This window comes from Triticum aestivum, chromosome 6D (genome assembly GCF_018294505.1).
Source record: "Triticum aestivum cultivar Chinese Spring chromosome 6D, IWGSC CS RefSeq v2.1, whole genome shotgun sequence".
NCBI lineage: Eukaryota > Viridiplantae > Streptophyta > Magnoliopsida > Poales > Poaceae > Triticum > Triticum aestivum.
Genome location: NC_057811.1, coordinates 228,324,500 through 228,339,213, shown reverse-complemented (window position 1 = coordinate 228,339,213; position 14,714 = coordinate 228,324,500).

Here is a 14,714-nt window from a genome sequence, read left to right as displayed (position 1 = left end):
GACTTAGCTTTGCGACATGTAGAGCATCGGTTGGTGTAGCGGTTGACGTCGCGAAACATCTTGGGCCAAAAGTAGTTCTTGGAGAGCGTAGCAAATGTCTTGTTGCGTCCAAAGTGACCCATGAGTCCTCCTCCATGAGATTCTTGCAAAAGTAACAAACGAAGAGAAGACTCGGGGATGCAAAGTTTGTTAGCTCTCATAAGATATCCATCTTTGATGTAATAGCGTTCCCAAGATGTATGCGTCAAACATTTAGCATAAGGAATGGCAAAAGTAGGATCATGCTCATACAAGTCTTTTATGTGCTCAAATCCAATGACATTCAATTCAAGTTGAGTAACAAGCATGCATATACGGGAAAGCGCATCCGCCACAACATTTTCCTTACCTTTAATATACTTGATGACATAAGGAAAAGACTCAATAAATTCACTCCACTTAGCATGACGCTTGTTCAACTTAGTTTGACCCTTAAGGTATTTAAGCGTTTCATGATCGGTATGGATGATAAATTCATGAGGGCGAAGGTAATGTTCCCATTCACGCAAAACTCGCACTAAAGCATATAGCTCTTTGTCATAGATGGGATAATTGAGTTGCACGCCGGAAAGTTTCTCACTAAAGTATGCTATGGGGCGCTTCTCTTGTGTTAACACACCTCCTATGCCATTACCACTAGCATCACAATGTATTTCAAAAGGTTTGTCAAAGTTGGGTAATGCAAGCACGGGGGCATGAGTAAGCAAATTCTTAAGCTCATTGAAAGCGATATCTTGGGATGTTCCCCAAACAAACGGTGCATTTTTCTTACTCAAAGCATGCAAAGGTGAAGCAATGGTGCTAAAATCCTTCACAAATCTACGGTAGAAACCAGCTAAACCAAGAAAACTACGCACTTGTTGCAAATTGGTTGGTTGGGGCCAAGTTTTAATAGCATTGATCTTAGATTCATCAACATGAACAGCCTTAGAAGAGACTACAAAACCCAAGAAAACAAGCTTATCAACACCAAAGAGGCATTTTTCCATATTAGCATAAAGTTGCTCTTTTCGAAGAGTTTGTAGCACGGTGCGAAGGTGGGTGACATGCTCTTTGAGAGATTTGCTAGACACAAGGATATCATCAAAGTAGACAACAACAAATTCACCAATGCAAGGGCGAAACACATAATGCATGAGACGCATGAAAGTACCGGGTGCTTCCGATAAACCCATAGGCATGACTAACCACTCATATAGACCAAACTTTGTTTTGAAAGCGGTTTCCCATTCATCACCCTCTTGTATGCGGATTTGATAGTAACCACTTTTAAGATCAATTTTGGAAAAGATAGTGGCACCGCTAAGTTCATCAAGCATATCATCAAGGCGTGGAATGGGGTACCTATATCGCACAATGATAGCATTGATAGGTCTACAATCGGAACACATGCGAAAGCTACCGTCTCGTTTTGGCACAAGAATGACTGGTACGGCACAAGGACTCAAACTTTCACGCACATGTCCATGGTCTATGAGATGCTTTACTTGCCTTTGTATTTCTTTGGTTTCTTCGGGGTTGACGCGGTATAGGGCCTTGTTAGGTAGAGGGGCTCCGGGGATGAGGTCAATTCGGTGCTCAATGCCTTGTAGTGGAGGTAGACCCGGAGGTAGCTCGTCGGGGAAAACATCTTGGAATTCCTGCAATAAAGAAGATAACACCAAGGGTAGATTGTGAGAGGTGTTAGTTTTTGGTGCCTCGTCCTTGCACAATAGAACATAGTGTAGGACACTCGATGGGTTCTCACACACTTCTCTCATCTCACGTTTGGTGGCAAATAGAACTAAGTTTTTCTTGTCGCTCATCGTGGAGGCACTCAATTTGGGCTTGTGGCGCTCACTCTCTTTTTGGTGGTTCGCTCTCTCACTAGTCTCTCCATGATGGGTGGCTTGCTTGTCGGTGAGCACTTGGCTTGGAGACATAGGTCGTAGCACAAACTCCTTCCCTTTCATCTGGAAGCTATATTGGTTTGTGCGCCCGTTGTGGATGACACCTCGGTCAAATTGCCATGGTCGTCCAAGAAGGAGGTGGCACACGGTCATCGGAAGGACATCACACTCCAAAGTGTCTTCATAAGCTCCGATCTTGAAAGAGACTTGTACCCTATGCTCGACTTGGATGGTGCCATTGTCACTTAGCCATTGAACCTTGTAAGGGTGCGGGTGCTTCATCTTGGCCAATTGGAGTTTGGAGCAAAGTTCTTCACTTGCGAGGTTATGGCAACTCCCTCCATAGATGATAACCTTGACGGACCTTCCAATGATTCCGGCCTTGCTGTGGAAGATATGGCATCTTTGATCTTCGTCTTGTTGATGTTGAAGAGTCAAGACCTTGGAGACAACAAGAGCGGGACTTGAATCTTCATCACAAAAGACTTGATCATCTTCGTCTTCGTTGTTCACTTGGCGGTGCATGGCCACTTGCTCAAGGGCTTCCATTTCTCCTTCACTCATTGAGTCATAGGTTTCGTCGTCGTTGAGGATCATGGTGCGCTTGTTTGTGCACTCGAAAGACTTGTGGCCTCGGCCTCCGCATGTGAAGCATTTGATGGAACTTGTCTTGATGGTCTCATCGGTTGGAGTAGATGATGATGAAGCTTTCGGCTTGTAGTTGCTTGTAGTAGGAGGACGACTTGAGCTTGTCGAAGCTTTCTTGTAACTTGACTTGTCGCCGTTGCTTGTAGATGGTTTGGTTGAGGTAGAAGGTGTTGGAGTCGTTGAAGCTTGGGTGTTGGAGAAGCCGTAGGACTTGGATGAGAACTTGGCATACTTGAAGTCGTCTTGTACTTGTCGTTCCGCTTTGGTTGCTTGGTGCACTAGCTCGATGAGGTTTGAGTATGGTTGGAAGTCGACAATCTTCTTGATAGGGTGATTGAGTCCATTCAAGAAACGTGCCATAGTTTGCTCATCATCTTCTTTGACATTGGCTCGTATCATGGCAATCTCCATTTCCTTGTAGTACTCTTCAATGCTCTTGGTTCCTTGCTTGAGTTGTTGGAGTTTCTTGAAGAGGTCGCGGTTGTAGTAGTTTGGCTCGAATCGTGCTCTCATGACATCCTTCATTTGCGCCCAAGTAGTGATGGGTGGTTCACCTCTTGCCACTCGGCGCTCAATGACTTGTTCCCACCAAATGAGGACGTAGTCTTGGAATTCGAGGGATGCCATTGCGATCTTCTTCTCTTCTTCGTAGTTGTGCAACCGGAAGATTTTGTCAACCTTCAATGCCATGAGATGTACTCTTTGGGGTCTTTGCTTCCGGTGAACTTGGGCATGGTGAACTTTAGCTTGCCATATCGTTGCTCTTCATTGTGTTGGGGTCGGGGATGATGACGCCCATGTCGTTGAGGATTGACAATCTCATGTTGCTCTTGGCGAGGAGGGTTGTCTTCCTCATGTTGCTCTTGGCGAGGAGGGTTGTCTTACTCATGTTGCTCTTGGCGAGGAGGGGGTCCATTGTCTTCTTGCTCTCGACGGACTTGACGTTCGTGTCTCGCTTGAGGAGGATCTTGTCGATCTTGACGAGGAGCTTTGTCGATGCACACGTTGATAGAGGCAAAGGTGTCCCGTCTTTCGATGAGATGATGGATATCGCTTTGGTGGAAGTCGACTTTGATGATCCGACTACGAACGTGCGATGACGTCGCGCCTTAGCAATCGCTAAACCAACTCCGAGAGGTTATTGACCATGCCGGAGCACGATCAACCTGACCACGAGGGTCTGTTTCCTGCGAGCAAACAAAGAACAAGCAAGAAACTGAGATTGCAATCTGGATATTGCGAATATAAGATGAAAGATTTATCGATCAAGGTGGGGTTCTGTGACGCCTTTGTCTGGTCGTTGAACACAAACGAAGTACGCGAAGTTGCAGCTATGGCGACCTTTTAATCTAAACAAAACCCAAAGTCTAAACGACGCCCTAAGGGCTGTATATATGGAGGAAGACGAGGGAATTTTGTGGCCCTTGAGGGAGGGGTCCGAAACCAACCCTAACTCTTGTTTCCCCACACATACGAACTCTAAACACAGCCTATACTTAAGTATTTCGAAATTACATGGGCCTGGCCCAATAATAAGGTGACGCAGCACCTAGAATAGCCTATGGACGAATATTATGAAGTGGCATCTTGTATATTTCGTCCAAGGCTTCAAATCTGCAATGTTAAAAGTGGGACTAACCCAAAATCTGCAGGCAGCTCAAGTTTATATGCATTATCATTTATTTTCTCTAACACCTTAAAAGGACCATCGGCACGTGGCATTAGTTTTGATTTGCGCAAATTAGGAAATCTATCCTTACGCAAATGTAACCAAACAAGATCTCCAGGTGCAAACACAACATGTTTTCTACCCTTATCTCCAGCAATTTTATATTTAGCATTCATACGCTCAATGTTTTCCTTAGTTAACTCATGCATTTTTAAAATCAATTCAGCACGTTCTTTAGCATCAAAAATTAACCTTCTCCGAAGATGGAAGAGGCAACAAATCAATAGGTGCACGAGGTAGGAAACCATACACAATTTCAAAAGGGCACATCTTAGTAGTAGAATGCAATGAACGATTGTAAGCAAATTCAATATGAGGCAAGCATTCTTCCCACATTTTCTTATTATTCTTCAAAACACCCCTAAGCATAGTAGACAATGTTCTATTGACTACTTCAGATTGTCCATCAGTTTGGGGGTGACAAGTAGTACTAAAAAGCAGTTTAGTCCCCAACTTAGCCCATAAACATCTCCAAAAGTGGCTAAGAAATTTAGTATCACGATCTGAAACAATAGTATTTGGCACACCATGCAAGCGAATAATTTCACGACAGAACAAATGAGCAACATTAACAGCATTATCGCTTTTATGACATGGTATAAAGTGTGCCATTTTCGAGAATCTGTCCACGACAACAAATATGCTATCCCTCCCCTTCTTTGTTCGAGGTAAATCTAAAACAAAGTCCATAGATATATCCTCCCAAGGAACACTAGGTACATGCAAAGGCATATATAAACCATGAGGATTTAGTCGTGACTTAGCTTTTTGACATGTAGTGCAGCGAGCAACAAAACGCTCAACATCACGTCTCATCTTTGGCCAAAAGAAATGTGTAGCAAGTATATCCTCCGTCTTCTTCACGCCAAAGTGTCCCATTAATCCTCCTCCATGCGCCTCTTGCAACAACAAAAGACGAACGGAGTTAGCTGGAATGCATAACTTGTCAGCACGAAACAAAAATCCATCATTAATGACGAACTTGTTCCACGTTCTTCCTTCTTTACAATTCTGCATTACATCTTTAAAATCAGCATCATGCACATATTGATCTTTGATGGTCTCCAAACCAAATATTTTGAAGTCAAGTTGTGAAAGCATAGTATAGCGATGAGACAATGCATCAGCAATAACATTTTCTTTACCCTTCTTGTGTTTAATGACATAAGGGAAAGTCTCAATGAATTCAACCCATTTAGCATGTCTACGATTCAGTTTAGCTTCACTTTTAGTATGTTTCAAAGATTCATGATCAGAATGTATAACAAATTCTTTGGGCCATAAATAATGTTGCCATGTTTCTAAAGTCCGAACAAGAGCATATAATTCTTTATCATAAGTGGAATAATTCAGACTAGGCCCACTCAATTTTTCAGAGAAGTATGCAACATGTTTGCCATCTTGTCATAACACACCTCCTAATCCAATTCCACTAGCATCACATTCAAGCTCAAAAGTCTTATTAAAATTAGGAAGTTGGAGTAAAGAAGCATGTGTCAACTTATCTTTCAATACCATGAAGGCTTCTTCCTGTGCTGTGCCCCAAACAAAAGGCACATCCTTATTTGTAAGCTCATTGAGAGGTGCAGTAATGGTGCTGAAGTCTCTCACAAAACGCCTATAGAATCCAGCGAGGCCAAGAAAACTCCTCACTTGTGTGACAGTTTTGGGCTGCGGCCAACTCTCAATAGCTTCAATCTTGGCTTTATCAACTTCAATTCCCTGTGGAGTAACAACATAGCCAAGAAAAGATACTCGGTCGGTGCAGAAGGTGCACTTCCCAAGGTTACCAAACAAACATGCATCACGTAGAGCAATAAAAACAGCACGCAAATGTTCCAAATGTTCCTCCAAAGATCTGCTATAAATCAGTTTATCATCAAAATAGACTACCGCAAATCGTCCAATGAGAGCACGTAAAACTTCGTTCATTAGCCTCATGAAAGTACTAGGTGCATTAGTTAACCCAAAAGGCATGACTAACCACTCATATAAACTGAACTTAGTTTTAAATGTTGTTTTCCATTCATCTCCCAATTTCATACGAATTTGATGGTATCCACTACGCAAATCAACTTTGGAGAAAATTGTAGAGCCACTCAATTCATCAAGTATATCATCTAGCCTAGGAATAGGATGACGATAACGAATAGTAATATTATTAATGCCTCTACAATCAACACACATACGCGATGTACCATCCTTTTTAGGCACTAGTATAATAGGAACAGCACAAGGACTAAGAGATTCGCGTATGTAACCTTTGTCGAGCAGCTCCTGTACTTGACGGATAATCTCTTTCGTCCCCTCTGGATTGGTACGGTATGGTGCATGGTTGGGTAGCGATGCACCGGGAATTAAGTCAATTTGATGCTCAATTCCTCGAATAGGTGGTAATCCCGGTGGCACGTCTTGTGGGAAGACGTCAGCGAACTCCTGCAAAATGTTAGTGACAGCAGGGGGCAAAGAGGAAGGCACGTCCTCGAATGAAAATAATGCCTCTTTGCACACAAAAGCATAGCAAACAGATTTGCTAAAATCTGGCTCATCAATATCAAATTTTGTGGCAAGTAATCATGCACTTTTCAATTTAATTTCAAAAGCAACACTAGATTGTTTATTATTAGGTTTCATTTGTTGCTCAAATTCTTTTTCCACAATCTGATTTTCACTCTTATTTTTCTCCTGTTTTGCTTTATTAGCTCTATTAATATCATCTTTCAAAATAGATTCAGGAGTCATAGGAAGAAAAGTAATATGGCTATCCTTATGAACAAGAGTATACTGATTATTTCTACCATGGTGTACAGAATTTTTATCAAATTGCCATGGTCTACCAAGTAATAAGGAACATGCTTGCATGGGTACCACATCACAATCAACATAATCAACATATGTAGAGATACTGAAATGCACACGAACAGTACGTGTTACCTTAACCTTGCCGCTGTTGTTGAACCATTGGATGTAGTAAGGATGTGGATGTGGTCTTGTGGTGAGAGATAGCTTCTTCACCATCTCCATGCTAGCCAAGTTGTTACAGCTCCCTCCATCGATGATGACGCGAACAGAACGTTCCTTCACAACTCCCTTTGTATGGAACAAATTATGCCTCTGATTTTGCTCAGCTTGTGTGACCTGCACAATCAAAACACGTTGAGCAACTAAACATTCATATATGTTAGCATCTTCAGGAGCCATGTATTGCGTCTCATGATCAGAATCATCTCCACCGTGTTCTTCACGTGTAATAAGAGCCAAAGTCTCCTCATCATAGTCACTAGCGGACTCATACCCACCATCCTCAGTAGCAATCATCACACACTGAGATTTGCATTCTCTCGCCAAATGTCCTCTTCCCTTACAACGACGACAAATAATATCACTTGTGTGCCCTATTGATGCCATGGAAGAAGAAGAGCTCTGCGCAGGCCCGGCAGGTGTGCTCTTGGCAGAGAGTGGTGGTTGTGCCTGCTTTCTTGTATCACGGCTGGAGGTGGCACCTGATGGAACTGCTGGTGTTGTGGAAGTAGAGGATGCACGTGGTGTCCATGATGAAGATCGACCTGCAGAAAAGTTAGTTCGCGCTAATGCATGTCGATCCTGCACTTCACGTTCAGCTTTACAAGCAAGATGGAATAAATGAGTGATATTATTATACTCCTTATACTCTAGAATGGTCTGAATCTCTCTATTTAATCCACCCATAAAACGTGCAAGCATAGCTTCATTCTCCTCAACAATACCACATCTAATCATGCCAGTTTGTAATTCCTGATAATATTCTTCTACAGAATTTTTTCCTTGTCTTAAACGCTGCAATTTTTGAATTAATTCACGTTGATAATATGGTGGAACCCAACGAGTACGCATAGCAGTTTTCAAAGCAGCCCAAGTAGCTGGAATAGGATATAATCTACAATGTTCAGACCACCAAACACATGCAAAGCTAGTGAAAGCACAAACAGCAGCAGGAACACGTCTCTCCTCAGGATATTGTAAACATGTAAATCGTTGTTTAGTTTCTAACTCCCAAGTAAGATATATATCAGGAACATATCTACCCTCAAATGGTGGAATATTCAATTTCAGTTTAGGGAGAAGGTCATGATCTCGTACCTGAGGGGGAGCCCTACCATTGCCATTATTTGCATGTGGACGACCTGGTTGTTGTGGTGCTGGTGGTTGCACGTAGTTCTGATTTTGATCAACCTCATCCTCGTAATCTCCCGCATAATCATCCTCCTCCGCATCAGTAGCAGGAGCCACAAAAGTATCAACAGCAGCACCAACAATTTGGCCAAGCGCAAGAGGGACACGGCTCGCTCGGCGGAGGGTTGTTTCGCGACGTGGAGGTAGTCGTTGTTGTTGTTGTTGTAGAGGTGCATTAGGTGCAGCTGGTGGTGGTGGTGGAAGACGCGCGAGCAATTCATTAAACTTGTTATCGAGCTTTGTTTCGAATGCCTTCTCAATGCCATCTATCTTCTCCATGGCCTCTTCAAATCTATTTAGCACATCTTCCACCTGCCCACTCATCATTTGCTGAAACTTATCATGTAACTCTTTGTTTGTCATGTTCTCCCAGTCAGTCTCGTCAGCTTGTGATCCTGTCATGGTTAGCAGCAATAGAAACACACAAGAATATGATCCTACAGACTACTAGGAAGTGGTGGGGATGGTGTGGTGGACAGTCACAAATCCGTCAAGCAAATCTCAAATTCTTACCAGTTCTTACCAAGCAGCAGGTGGTGACCAGCTACCGTTGCAGTCAAAACTCTCAAAGCTAGGATAGAGCGATTACCAGGGAGAGTCAAACGCACGACGTAGATGTATGTGGAGTTGGGAAGGCTTATACTATAGTAGCAAAAAGGGTCAGCAATAATCAATTCAGATATGCAAAGTTGAATAAACGCTCAACGACGGTACCGTGCTGGTCCTAGGCTAGACCGTACTAGAGACGCGGGCCTAGAACACTAACAAAGTCACGGCGCTGCACGTAAACAAGGGAAAAGCACACTCTGGATTTTTTTTGCTCTGATTTTTTGGCACTCCTCTTTTTTTTTTGCTCCTCTTTTTTTGTGAAAAATCACTATAATGGCGAGTGTCTCAAAACTCTTCCCAGGTCAAACTGACAGGATGGGCATGAATTTTTTTTTGGACTTTTTTCGGAAATCAGGGCAGCGACGAGGAAGTGCGACAAAAAATCACTATGATGGCACGTGGCTCAAAAGACTCAGAAAAGCCTAAAAACAGGATAGGGAAAAAATATTTTCGGCTGCCAAAATTTTGGCCTAAAAACTGGCCGGGGGTCTCCAGACTAAAAAAATATATTTTTTTTTGGCCTAAAAATATATTTTTTCCGAAACCTACTCAGGCAAGGAAACACGAATCGGAAATTAGACGGATCTCGAAAACAAACCTAATTTGAAAGTAACTCGGATTGGTGGTGGATATATGGTGGTAGGATATGGCAGCGTTGGTAGTATATGGATACGGATTGGTGGTGGTATATGGATATGGATTGGTGGCGGTATATGGATACGGATTGGTGATGGTACATGGAGATGGATCGGCGGCGGATAAGCGGTGGTGGTAGATGGCAGGGGCGATGATGATGGTGCGATGTCGGCGTGACAACTTATGACCAGAACTCGAAACTCTAAAAGACTAGACTCTAAGACCAGCAACTAGACACGACGATGCAACACAAATTCAACAAAGCAAAATACTGAAAAGACTATGCAAAGGCTCAGACTGATTCGGATATGATGAACTAACCCTAATTTTTTTGGCTTTTTCGTGGACTGTAGGTATGAAAAACAAACTCAATCTAAACTATGAAAAACTGGAAAATCTCACCGAGCAACCTGGAAAGCTGATACCACTTGATAGAAGCAAAGGTGTCCCGTCTATCGATGAGATGGTGGCTATCGTTTTGGAGGAAGTCAACTTTGACGATCCGACTACGAACGTGCGAGGACGTCGCGCCTTAGCAATCGCTAAACCAAATCCGAGAGGTTATTGACCATGCCGGAGCACGATCAACCTGACCACGAAGGTCTGTTTCCTGCAGGCAAACGAAGAACAAGCAAGAAACTAAGATTGCAATCTGGATATTGCGAATATAAGAGGAAAGCTTTATTGATCAAAGGTGGGGTTCTGTGACGCCTTTGTCTGGTCGTTGAACACAAACGAAGTACGCGAAGTTGAAGCTATGGCGAACTTTAATCTACACAAAACCCAAAGTCTAAACGGTGCCCTAAGGGCTGTATATATGGAGGAGAGAGGGGGGGATTTCATGGCCCTTGGAGGAGGGGTCCGAAATCAACCCGAACTCTTGTTTCCCCACACATACGGACTCTAAAAACTACCTATAATCAAGTATTTCGAAATTACATGGGCGTGGCCCAAAAATAAGGTGACGCAACACCTAGAATAGCCTCTGGACAAAATTTATGAAGTGGCATCTTGTATATTTCGTCCAAGGCTTCATGCACTCATTATGGTGGCTTCAAAGTCCTGGAATCATCACTTGTAACTCCGTTCTTGTTCCCCTTGCGCATGTCATCATCTCCATGCTTGAACTTGCTCCAAGGTTCATCTTTCTTGTCCAAGCTAGGCCCTTCATTTGTAAGCAAAACAAATGTATTCAATTTAGGCAGCATCATATTCTCATGAACATTAGAATCATTACCAAGAAACAAAAGTACCTGATAATTCAATTGGCATGCGCGAGCTCTAGTAATTGGTCCAGTATGTATAGCAGCAGGGGCTGTGGGTGTACCAATGGTATTGATGTCCTCATCAGGAAGTATGATCACTAATGTGCACAAGTCACGTTGCCGGCAATACTCAAAGGCTAGTCTCGATGGGTAAGTGACGCAAAAGTAAGGCTATGGGGTTATCAATGCAAATGCAAGAAAGTATGAGGATATCACGATACCAAGATGATACCAATGTGAGGTTGATACCACAATGGTGTAGCCATTCGTAGTAGTCCTTGGCGAAGATGAGCGGTGGTGATGTTGATGTCGAACCGTACCTAGATAGCCGAAACACAAAAGGATACGGTGAGCCACAACTCAAAGTCTCCAAGACCAAAATGTGTCAAAAACGTCGAATGTGGATAGCGGACAAGCTATGGGGGTGGTATACGGAAGTGGTGGTGGTATAGGAATGTGTATGCGGAAGTGGAATGTGGTGGCTGAACTGTCGGGGGGGGGGGGGGGATTCAGTTTCGTCAGGGATGAGCGAACGTCCGGAAGTTGCGGTCGTCCAGTCATCCAGGGTCTCCGGACGTCCGGTAGCTGACGGTCGTCCGGTGGGTCGGGTCAACGCGAGGTGCGTGATGCGATTTTGGGCGGAATTTTGGGATTTTGGGGGACAAAATTCGAACGAATTCGTGGATGGAAAGTGTAGAAAATTGGGAAAAAGCTAGATCCACTCGAGGCAAAGCAAATCCATGGATCAAATCCAACAAAATTTTATCACACTAACAAATCACAAAAAAAAATTGGGGCTCTTTTTGTGGGGCAATTTTCGGATTAGGATGAAAAACAACAAAATCAAGCTAGAAAACAAAGAGAGGGGGCTCCGAAATCGTGATCAACGTGGCTCATGATACCAATATGATGTGGAGTGGAACTCCATACGGCCGATCTTTCACGAAAGGAGCGGATCCCAACTAAGAACACGGTGAACACACGGGGAAACACAATGGAAAACACAAGAGGAAACACTAAACCAACAAGAATAGATCACACATATTCCCTATACTTTTTTCTGGCGCCGTTTCCGGGGAGCCATAGCGTGGGGTGAATATTCTCGTGTGTGCTTGTTTGCTTTATCACTAAGTAATTTTTATTTGTTGTTCTTAGTTGTTCTTTATCTTTAGTTATGGATATGGAACACGAAGTACCAAAACAATTAGGTGTACTTGCTACTCATGGAGATGGGGAGCCTCCTCAAACCCTCGATGATCATTATGTGAAAAATATTTTGTACCACTTTGATAATCCTAAGAAAACCTCATTCAATTATGTAATGGGAGACACGTTGGACCAACGTGAATACTTTAGGGATTATCGCTTGACTCAAAAAGGAAAACTATTATGGGATCAAATTTATATGTTGAAGTGGTATGCTCGGCAAGTATGCTTGAGATATGATTATACTTGTTGCTCTAGGATGAAGGCTCCACACCTTCCCTTTCCATGCATATTTAATGATAATGAAACCTTGGCTTCTTATGCTAGAGGTATATATTATTACTATGATGTGGAACAAATAGAAGAATTTGTTGCTTTTATGGGTGCTTATGAAATTGAATCTATGTTAGAAGAGTTTCAAAATCTTTATGATGCTGTTTACAGACCTGAAAATTTAGCTATCCTTAAATATTGCTATGCCAATTATGAATTCAATTCCGATATTGATTCATTTATTGAGAAAGTCTCTGCTCTCCAAGAAGAGACTAATATTTTTCAGGAGTCTATGGAAGAAGAAATTGATGACATTGTGAGCTCATTGGATGAAAAAGATGAGGAGGAGAGCGAAGAACAAAAGGAGGAAGAGCGGATTAGCTACCCGTGCCCACCTTCTAATGAGAGTAACTCTTCAACTCATACATTGTTTAATTTCCCTTCGTGCTTACCGAAGGATGATCGCTATGATGATTGTTATGATCCCGTTGATTCTTTTGAAATATCCCTTTTTGATGATGCTTGCTATGCTTGTGGCCAAGATGCCAATATGAATTATGCTTATGGAGATGAACTTGCCATAGTTCCTTATGTTAAACATGAAATTGTTGCTATTGCACCCACACATGATAGTCCTATTATCTTTTTGAATTCCCCGACTACACTATATCGGAGAAATTTGCCCTTATTAAGGATTATATTGATCGGTTGCCTTTTACCGTTGCACATGATGATTTTGATAGATATAATATGCATGTTCTTGCTGCTCCTACTTGCAATTATTATGAGAGAGGAACTATATCTCCACCTCTCTATGTTTCCAACATGGTAAATTTGCAAGAAACTGTTTATACTATGCATTGGCTTTTACTATGTGTGCATGAATTGTTCTTTTATGACATTCCGATGCATACGAAGAGAGTTAGACTTCGTTATTGCTTGATATATGTTGCTTTGTGCTCACTACTAAATGCCAAATCATTGCTAATTAAAGTTGGCTTTGATATACCTTGGGATCCGGGTGGATCCATTACTTGAGCACTATATGCCTAGCTTAATGGCTTTAAAGAAAGCACTGCCAGGGAGACAACTCGAAAGTTTTAGAGAGTCATTTATTTCTGTTGAGTGCTTTCATATAGTTAAAAAAATAAAAAAATAAAGAGGGGAACCTAAAACTTTTTTCAAAAAGAAAAGTGAAAGTGAGATAGACGAGCATTGTGAAAGTGGGGGACGTCCTTGAACTTTGTTCATGCCCATGGAAACTTTGTGAATCTTAATTACAGAAACTTTTCAACAAAAATAATTATCCCCTTGTACAATTCCATTGTATTATAAAAATAATGTGCCAAGGTTTGCCTTTAGGATGTTCACAAAGCTTGTTGGTTTGTGCGGTGCAGGACAGAAACTTTGGCTGTAGTGTGTGATTTTTAATGTTTTACTGGAACGTCAAACGGTTCTGATTCTTTTTGCACTGTCTTTCCATACAAATTGTTTATTTTTCCTAATTTTGGGAGAATTTTTCAAGTACCAGAAGTATGGTGAATGTTCAGATTGTTACAGACTGTTCTGTTTTAGACAGATTCTGTTTTTGATGCATAGTTTGCTTGTTTTGAGGAAACTATCAATTTCTATCAGTGGATTAAGCCATGGAAAAGCTATATTACAGTAGAAACAATGCAAAAAAAATATGAATTGGTTTGCAATAGTACTTAGAGTACTGATTTGCTTTATTATACTAACGGATCTTACCGAGTTTTCTGTTGAAGTTTTGTGTGGATGAAGTGTTCGATGATCGAGAAGGTCTCGATGTGAGGAGAAGGAAGAGAGGCAAGAGCTCAAGCTTGGGGATTCCCAAGGCACCCCAAGTAAATATTCAAGGAGACTCAAGCGTCTAAGCTTGGGGATGCCCCGGAAGGCATCCCCTCTTTCTTCAACAAGTATCGGTATGTTTTCGGATTCATTTCGTTCATGCGATATGTGCAATCTTGGAGTGTCTTTTGTATTTAGTTTTCACTTTTATTTTATGCACCACACTGGTATGAGATAGTAATTGGTGGATTTATAGAATGCTCATTGCACTTCACTTATATTCTTTGAGTATGGCTTTATAGAATGCTTCATGTGCTTCACTTATATCATTTGAAGTTTGGATTGCTGTTTCTCTTCACATAGAAAACTGCCATTTGTAGAATGCTCTTTTGCTTCACT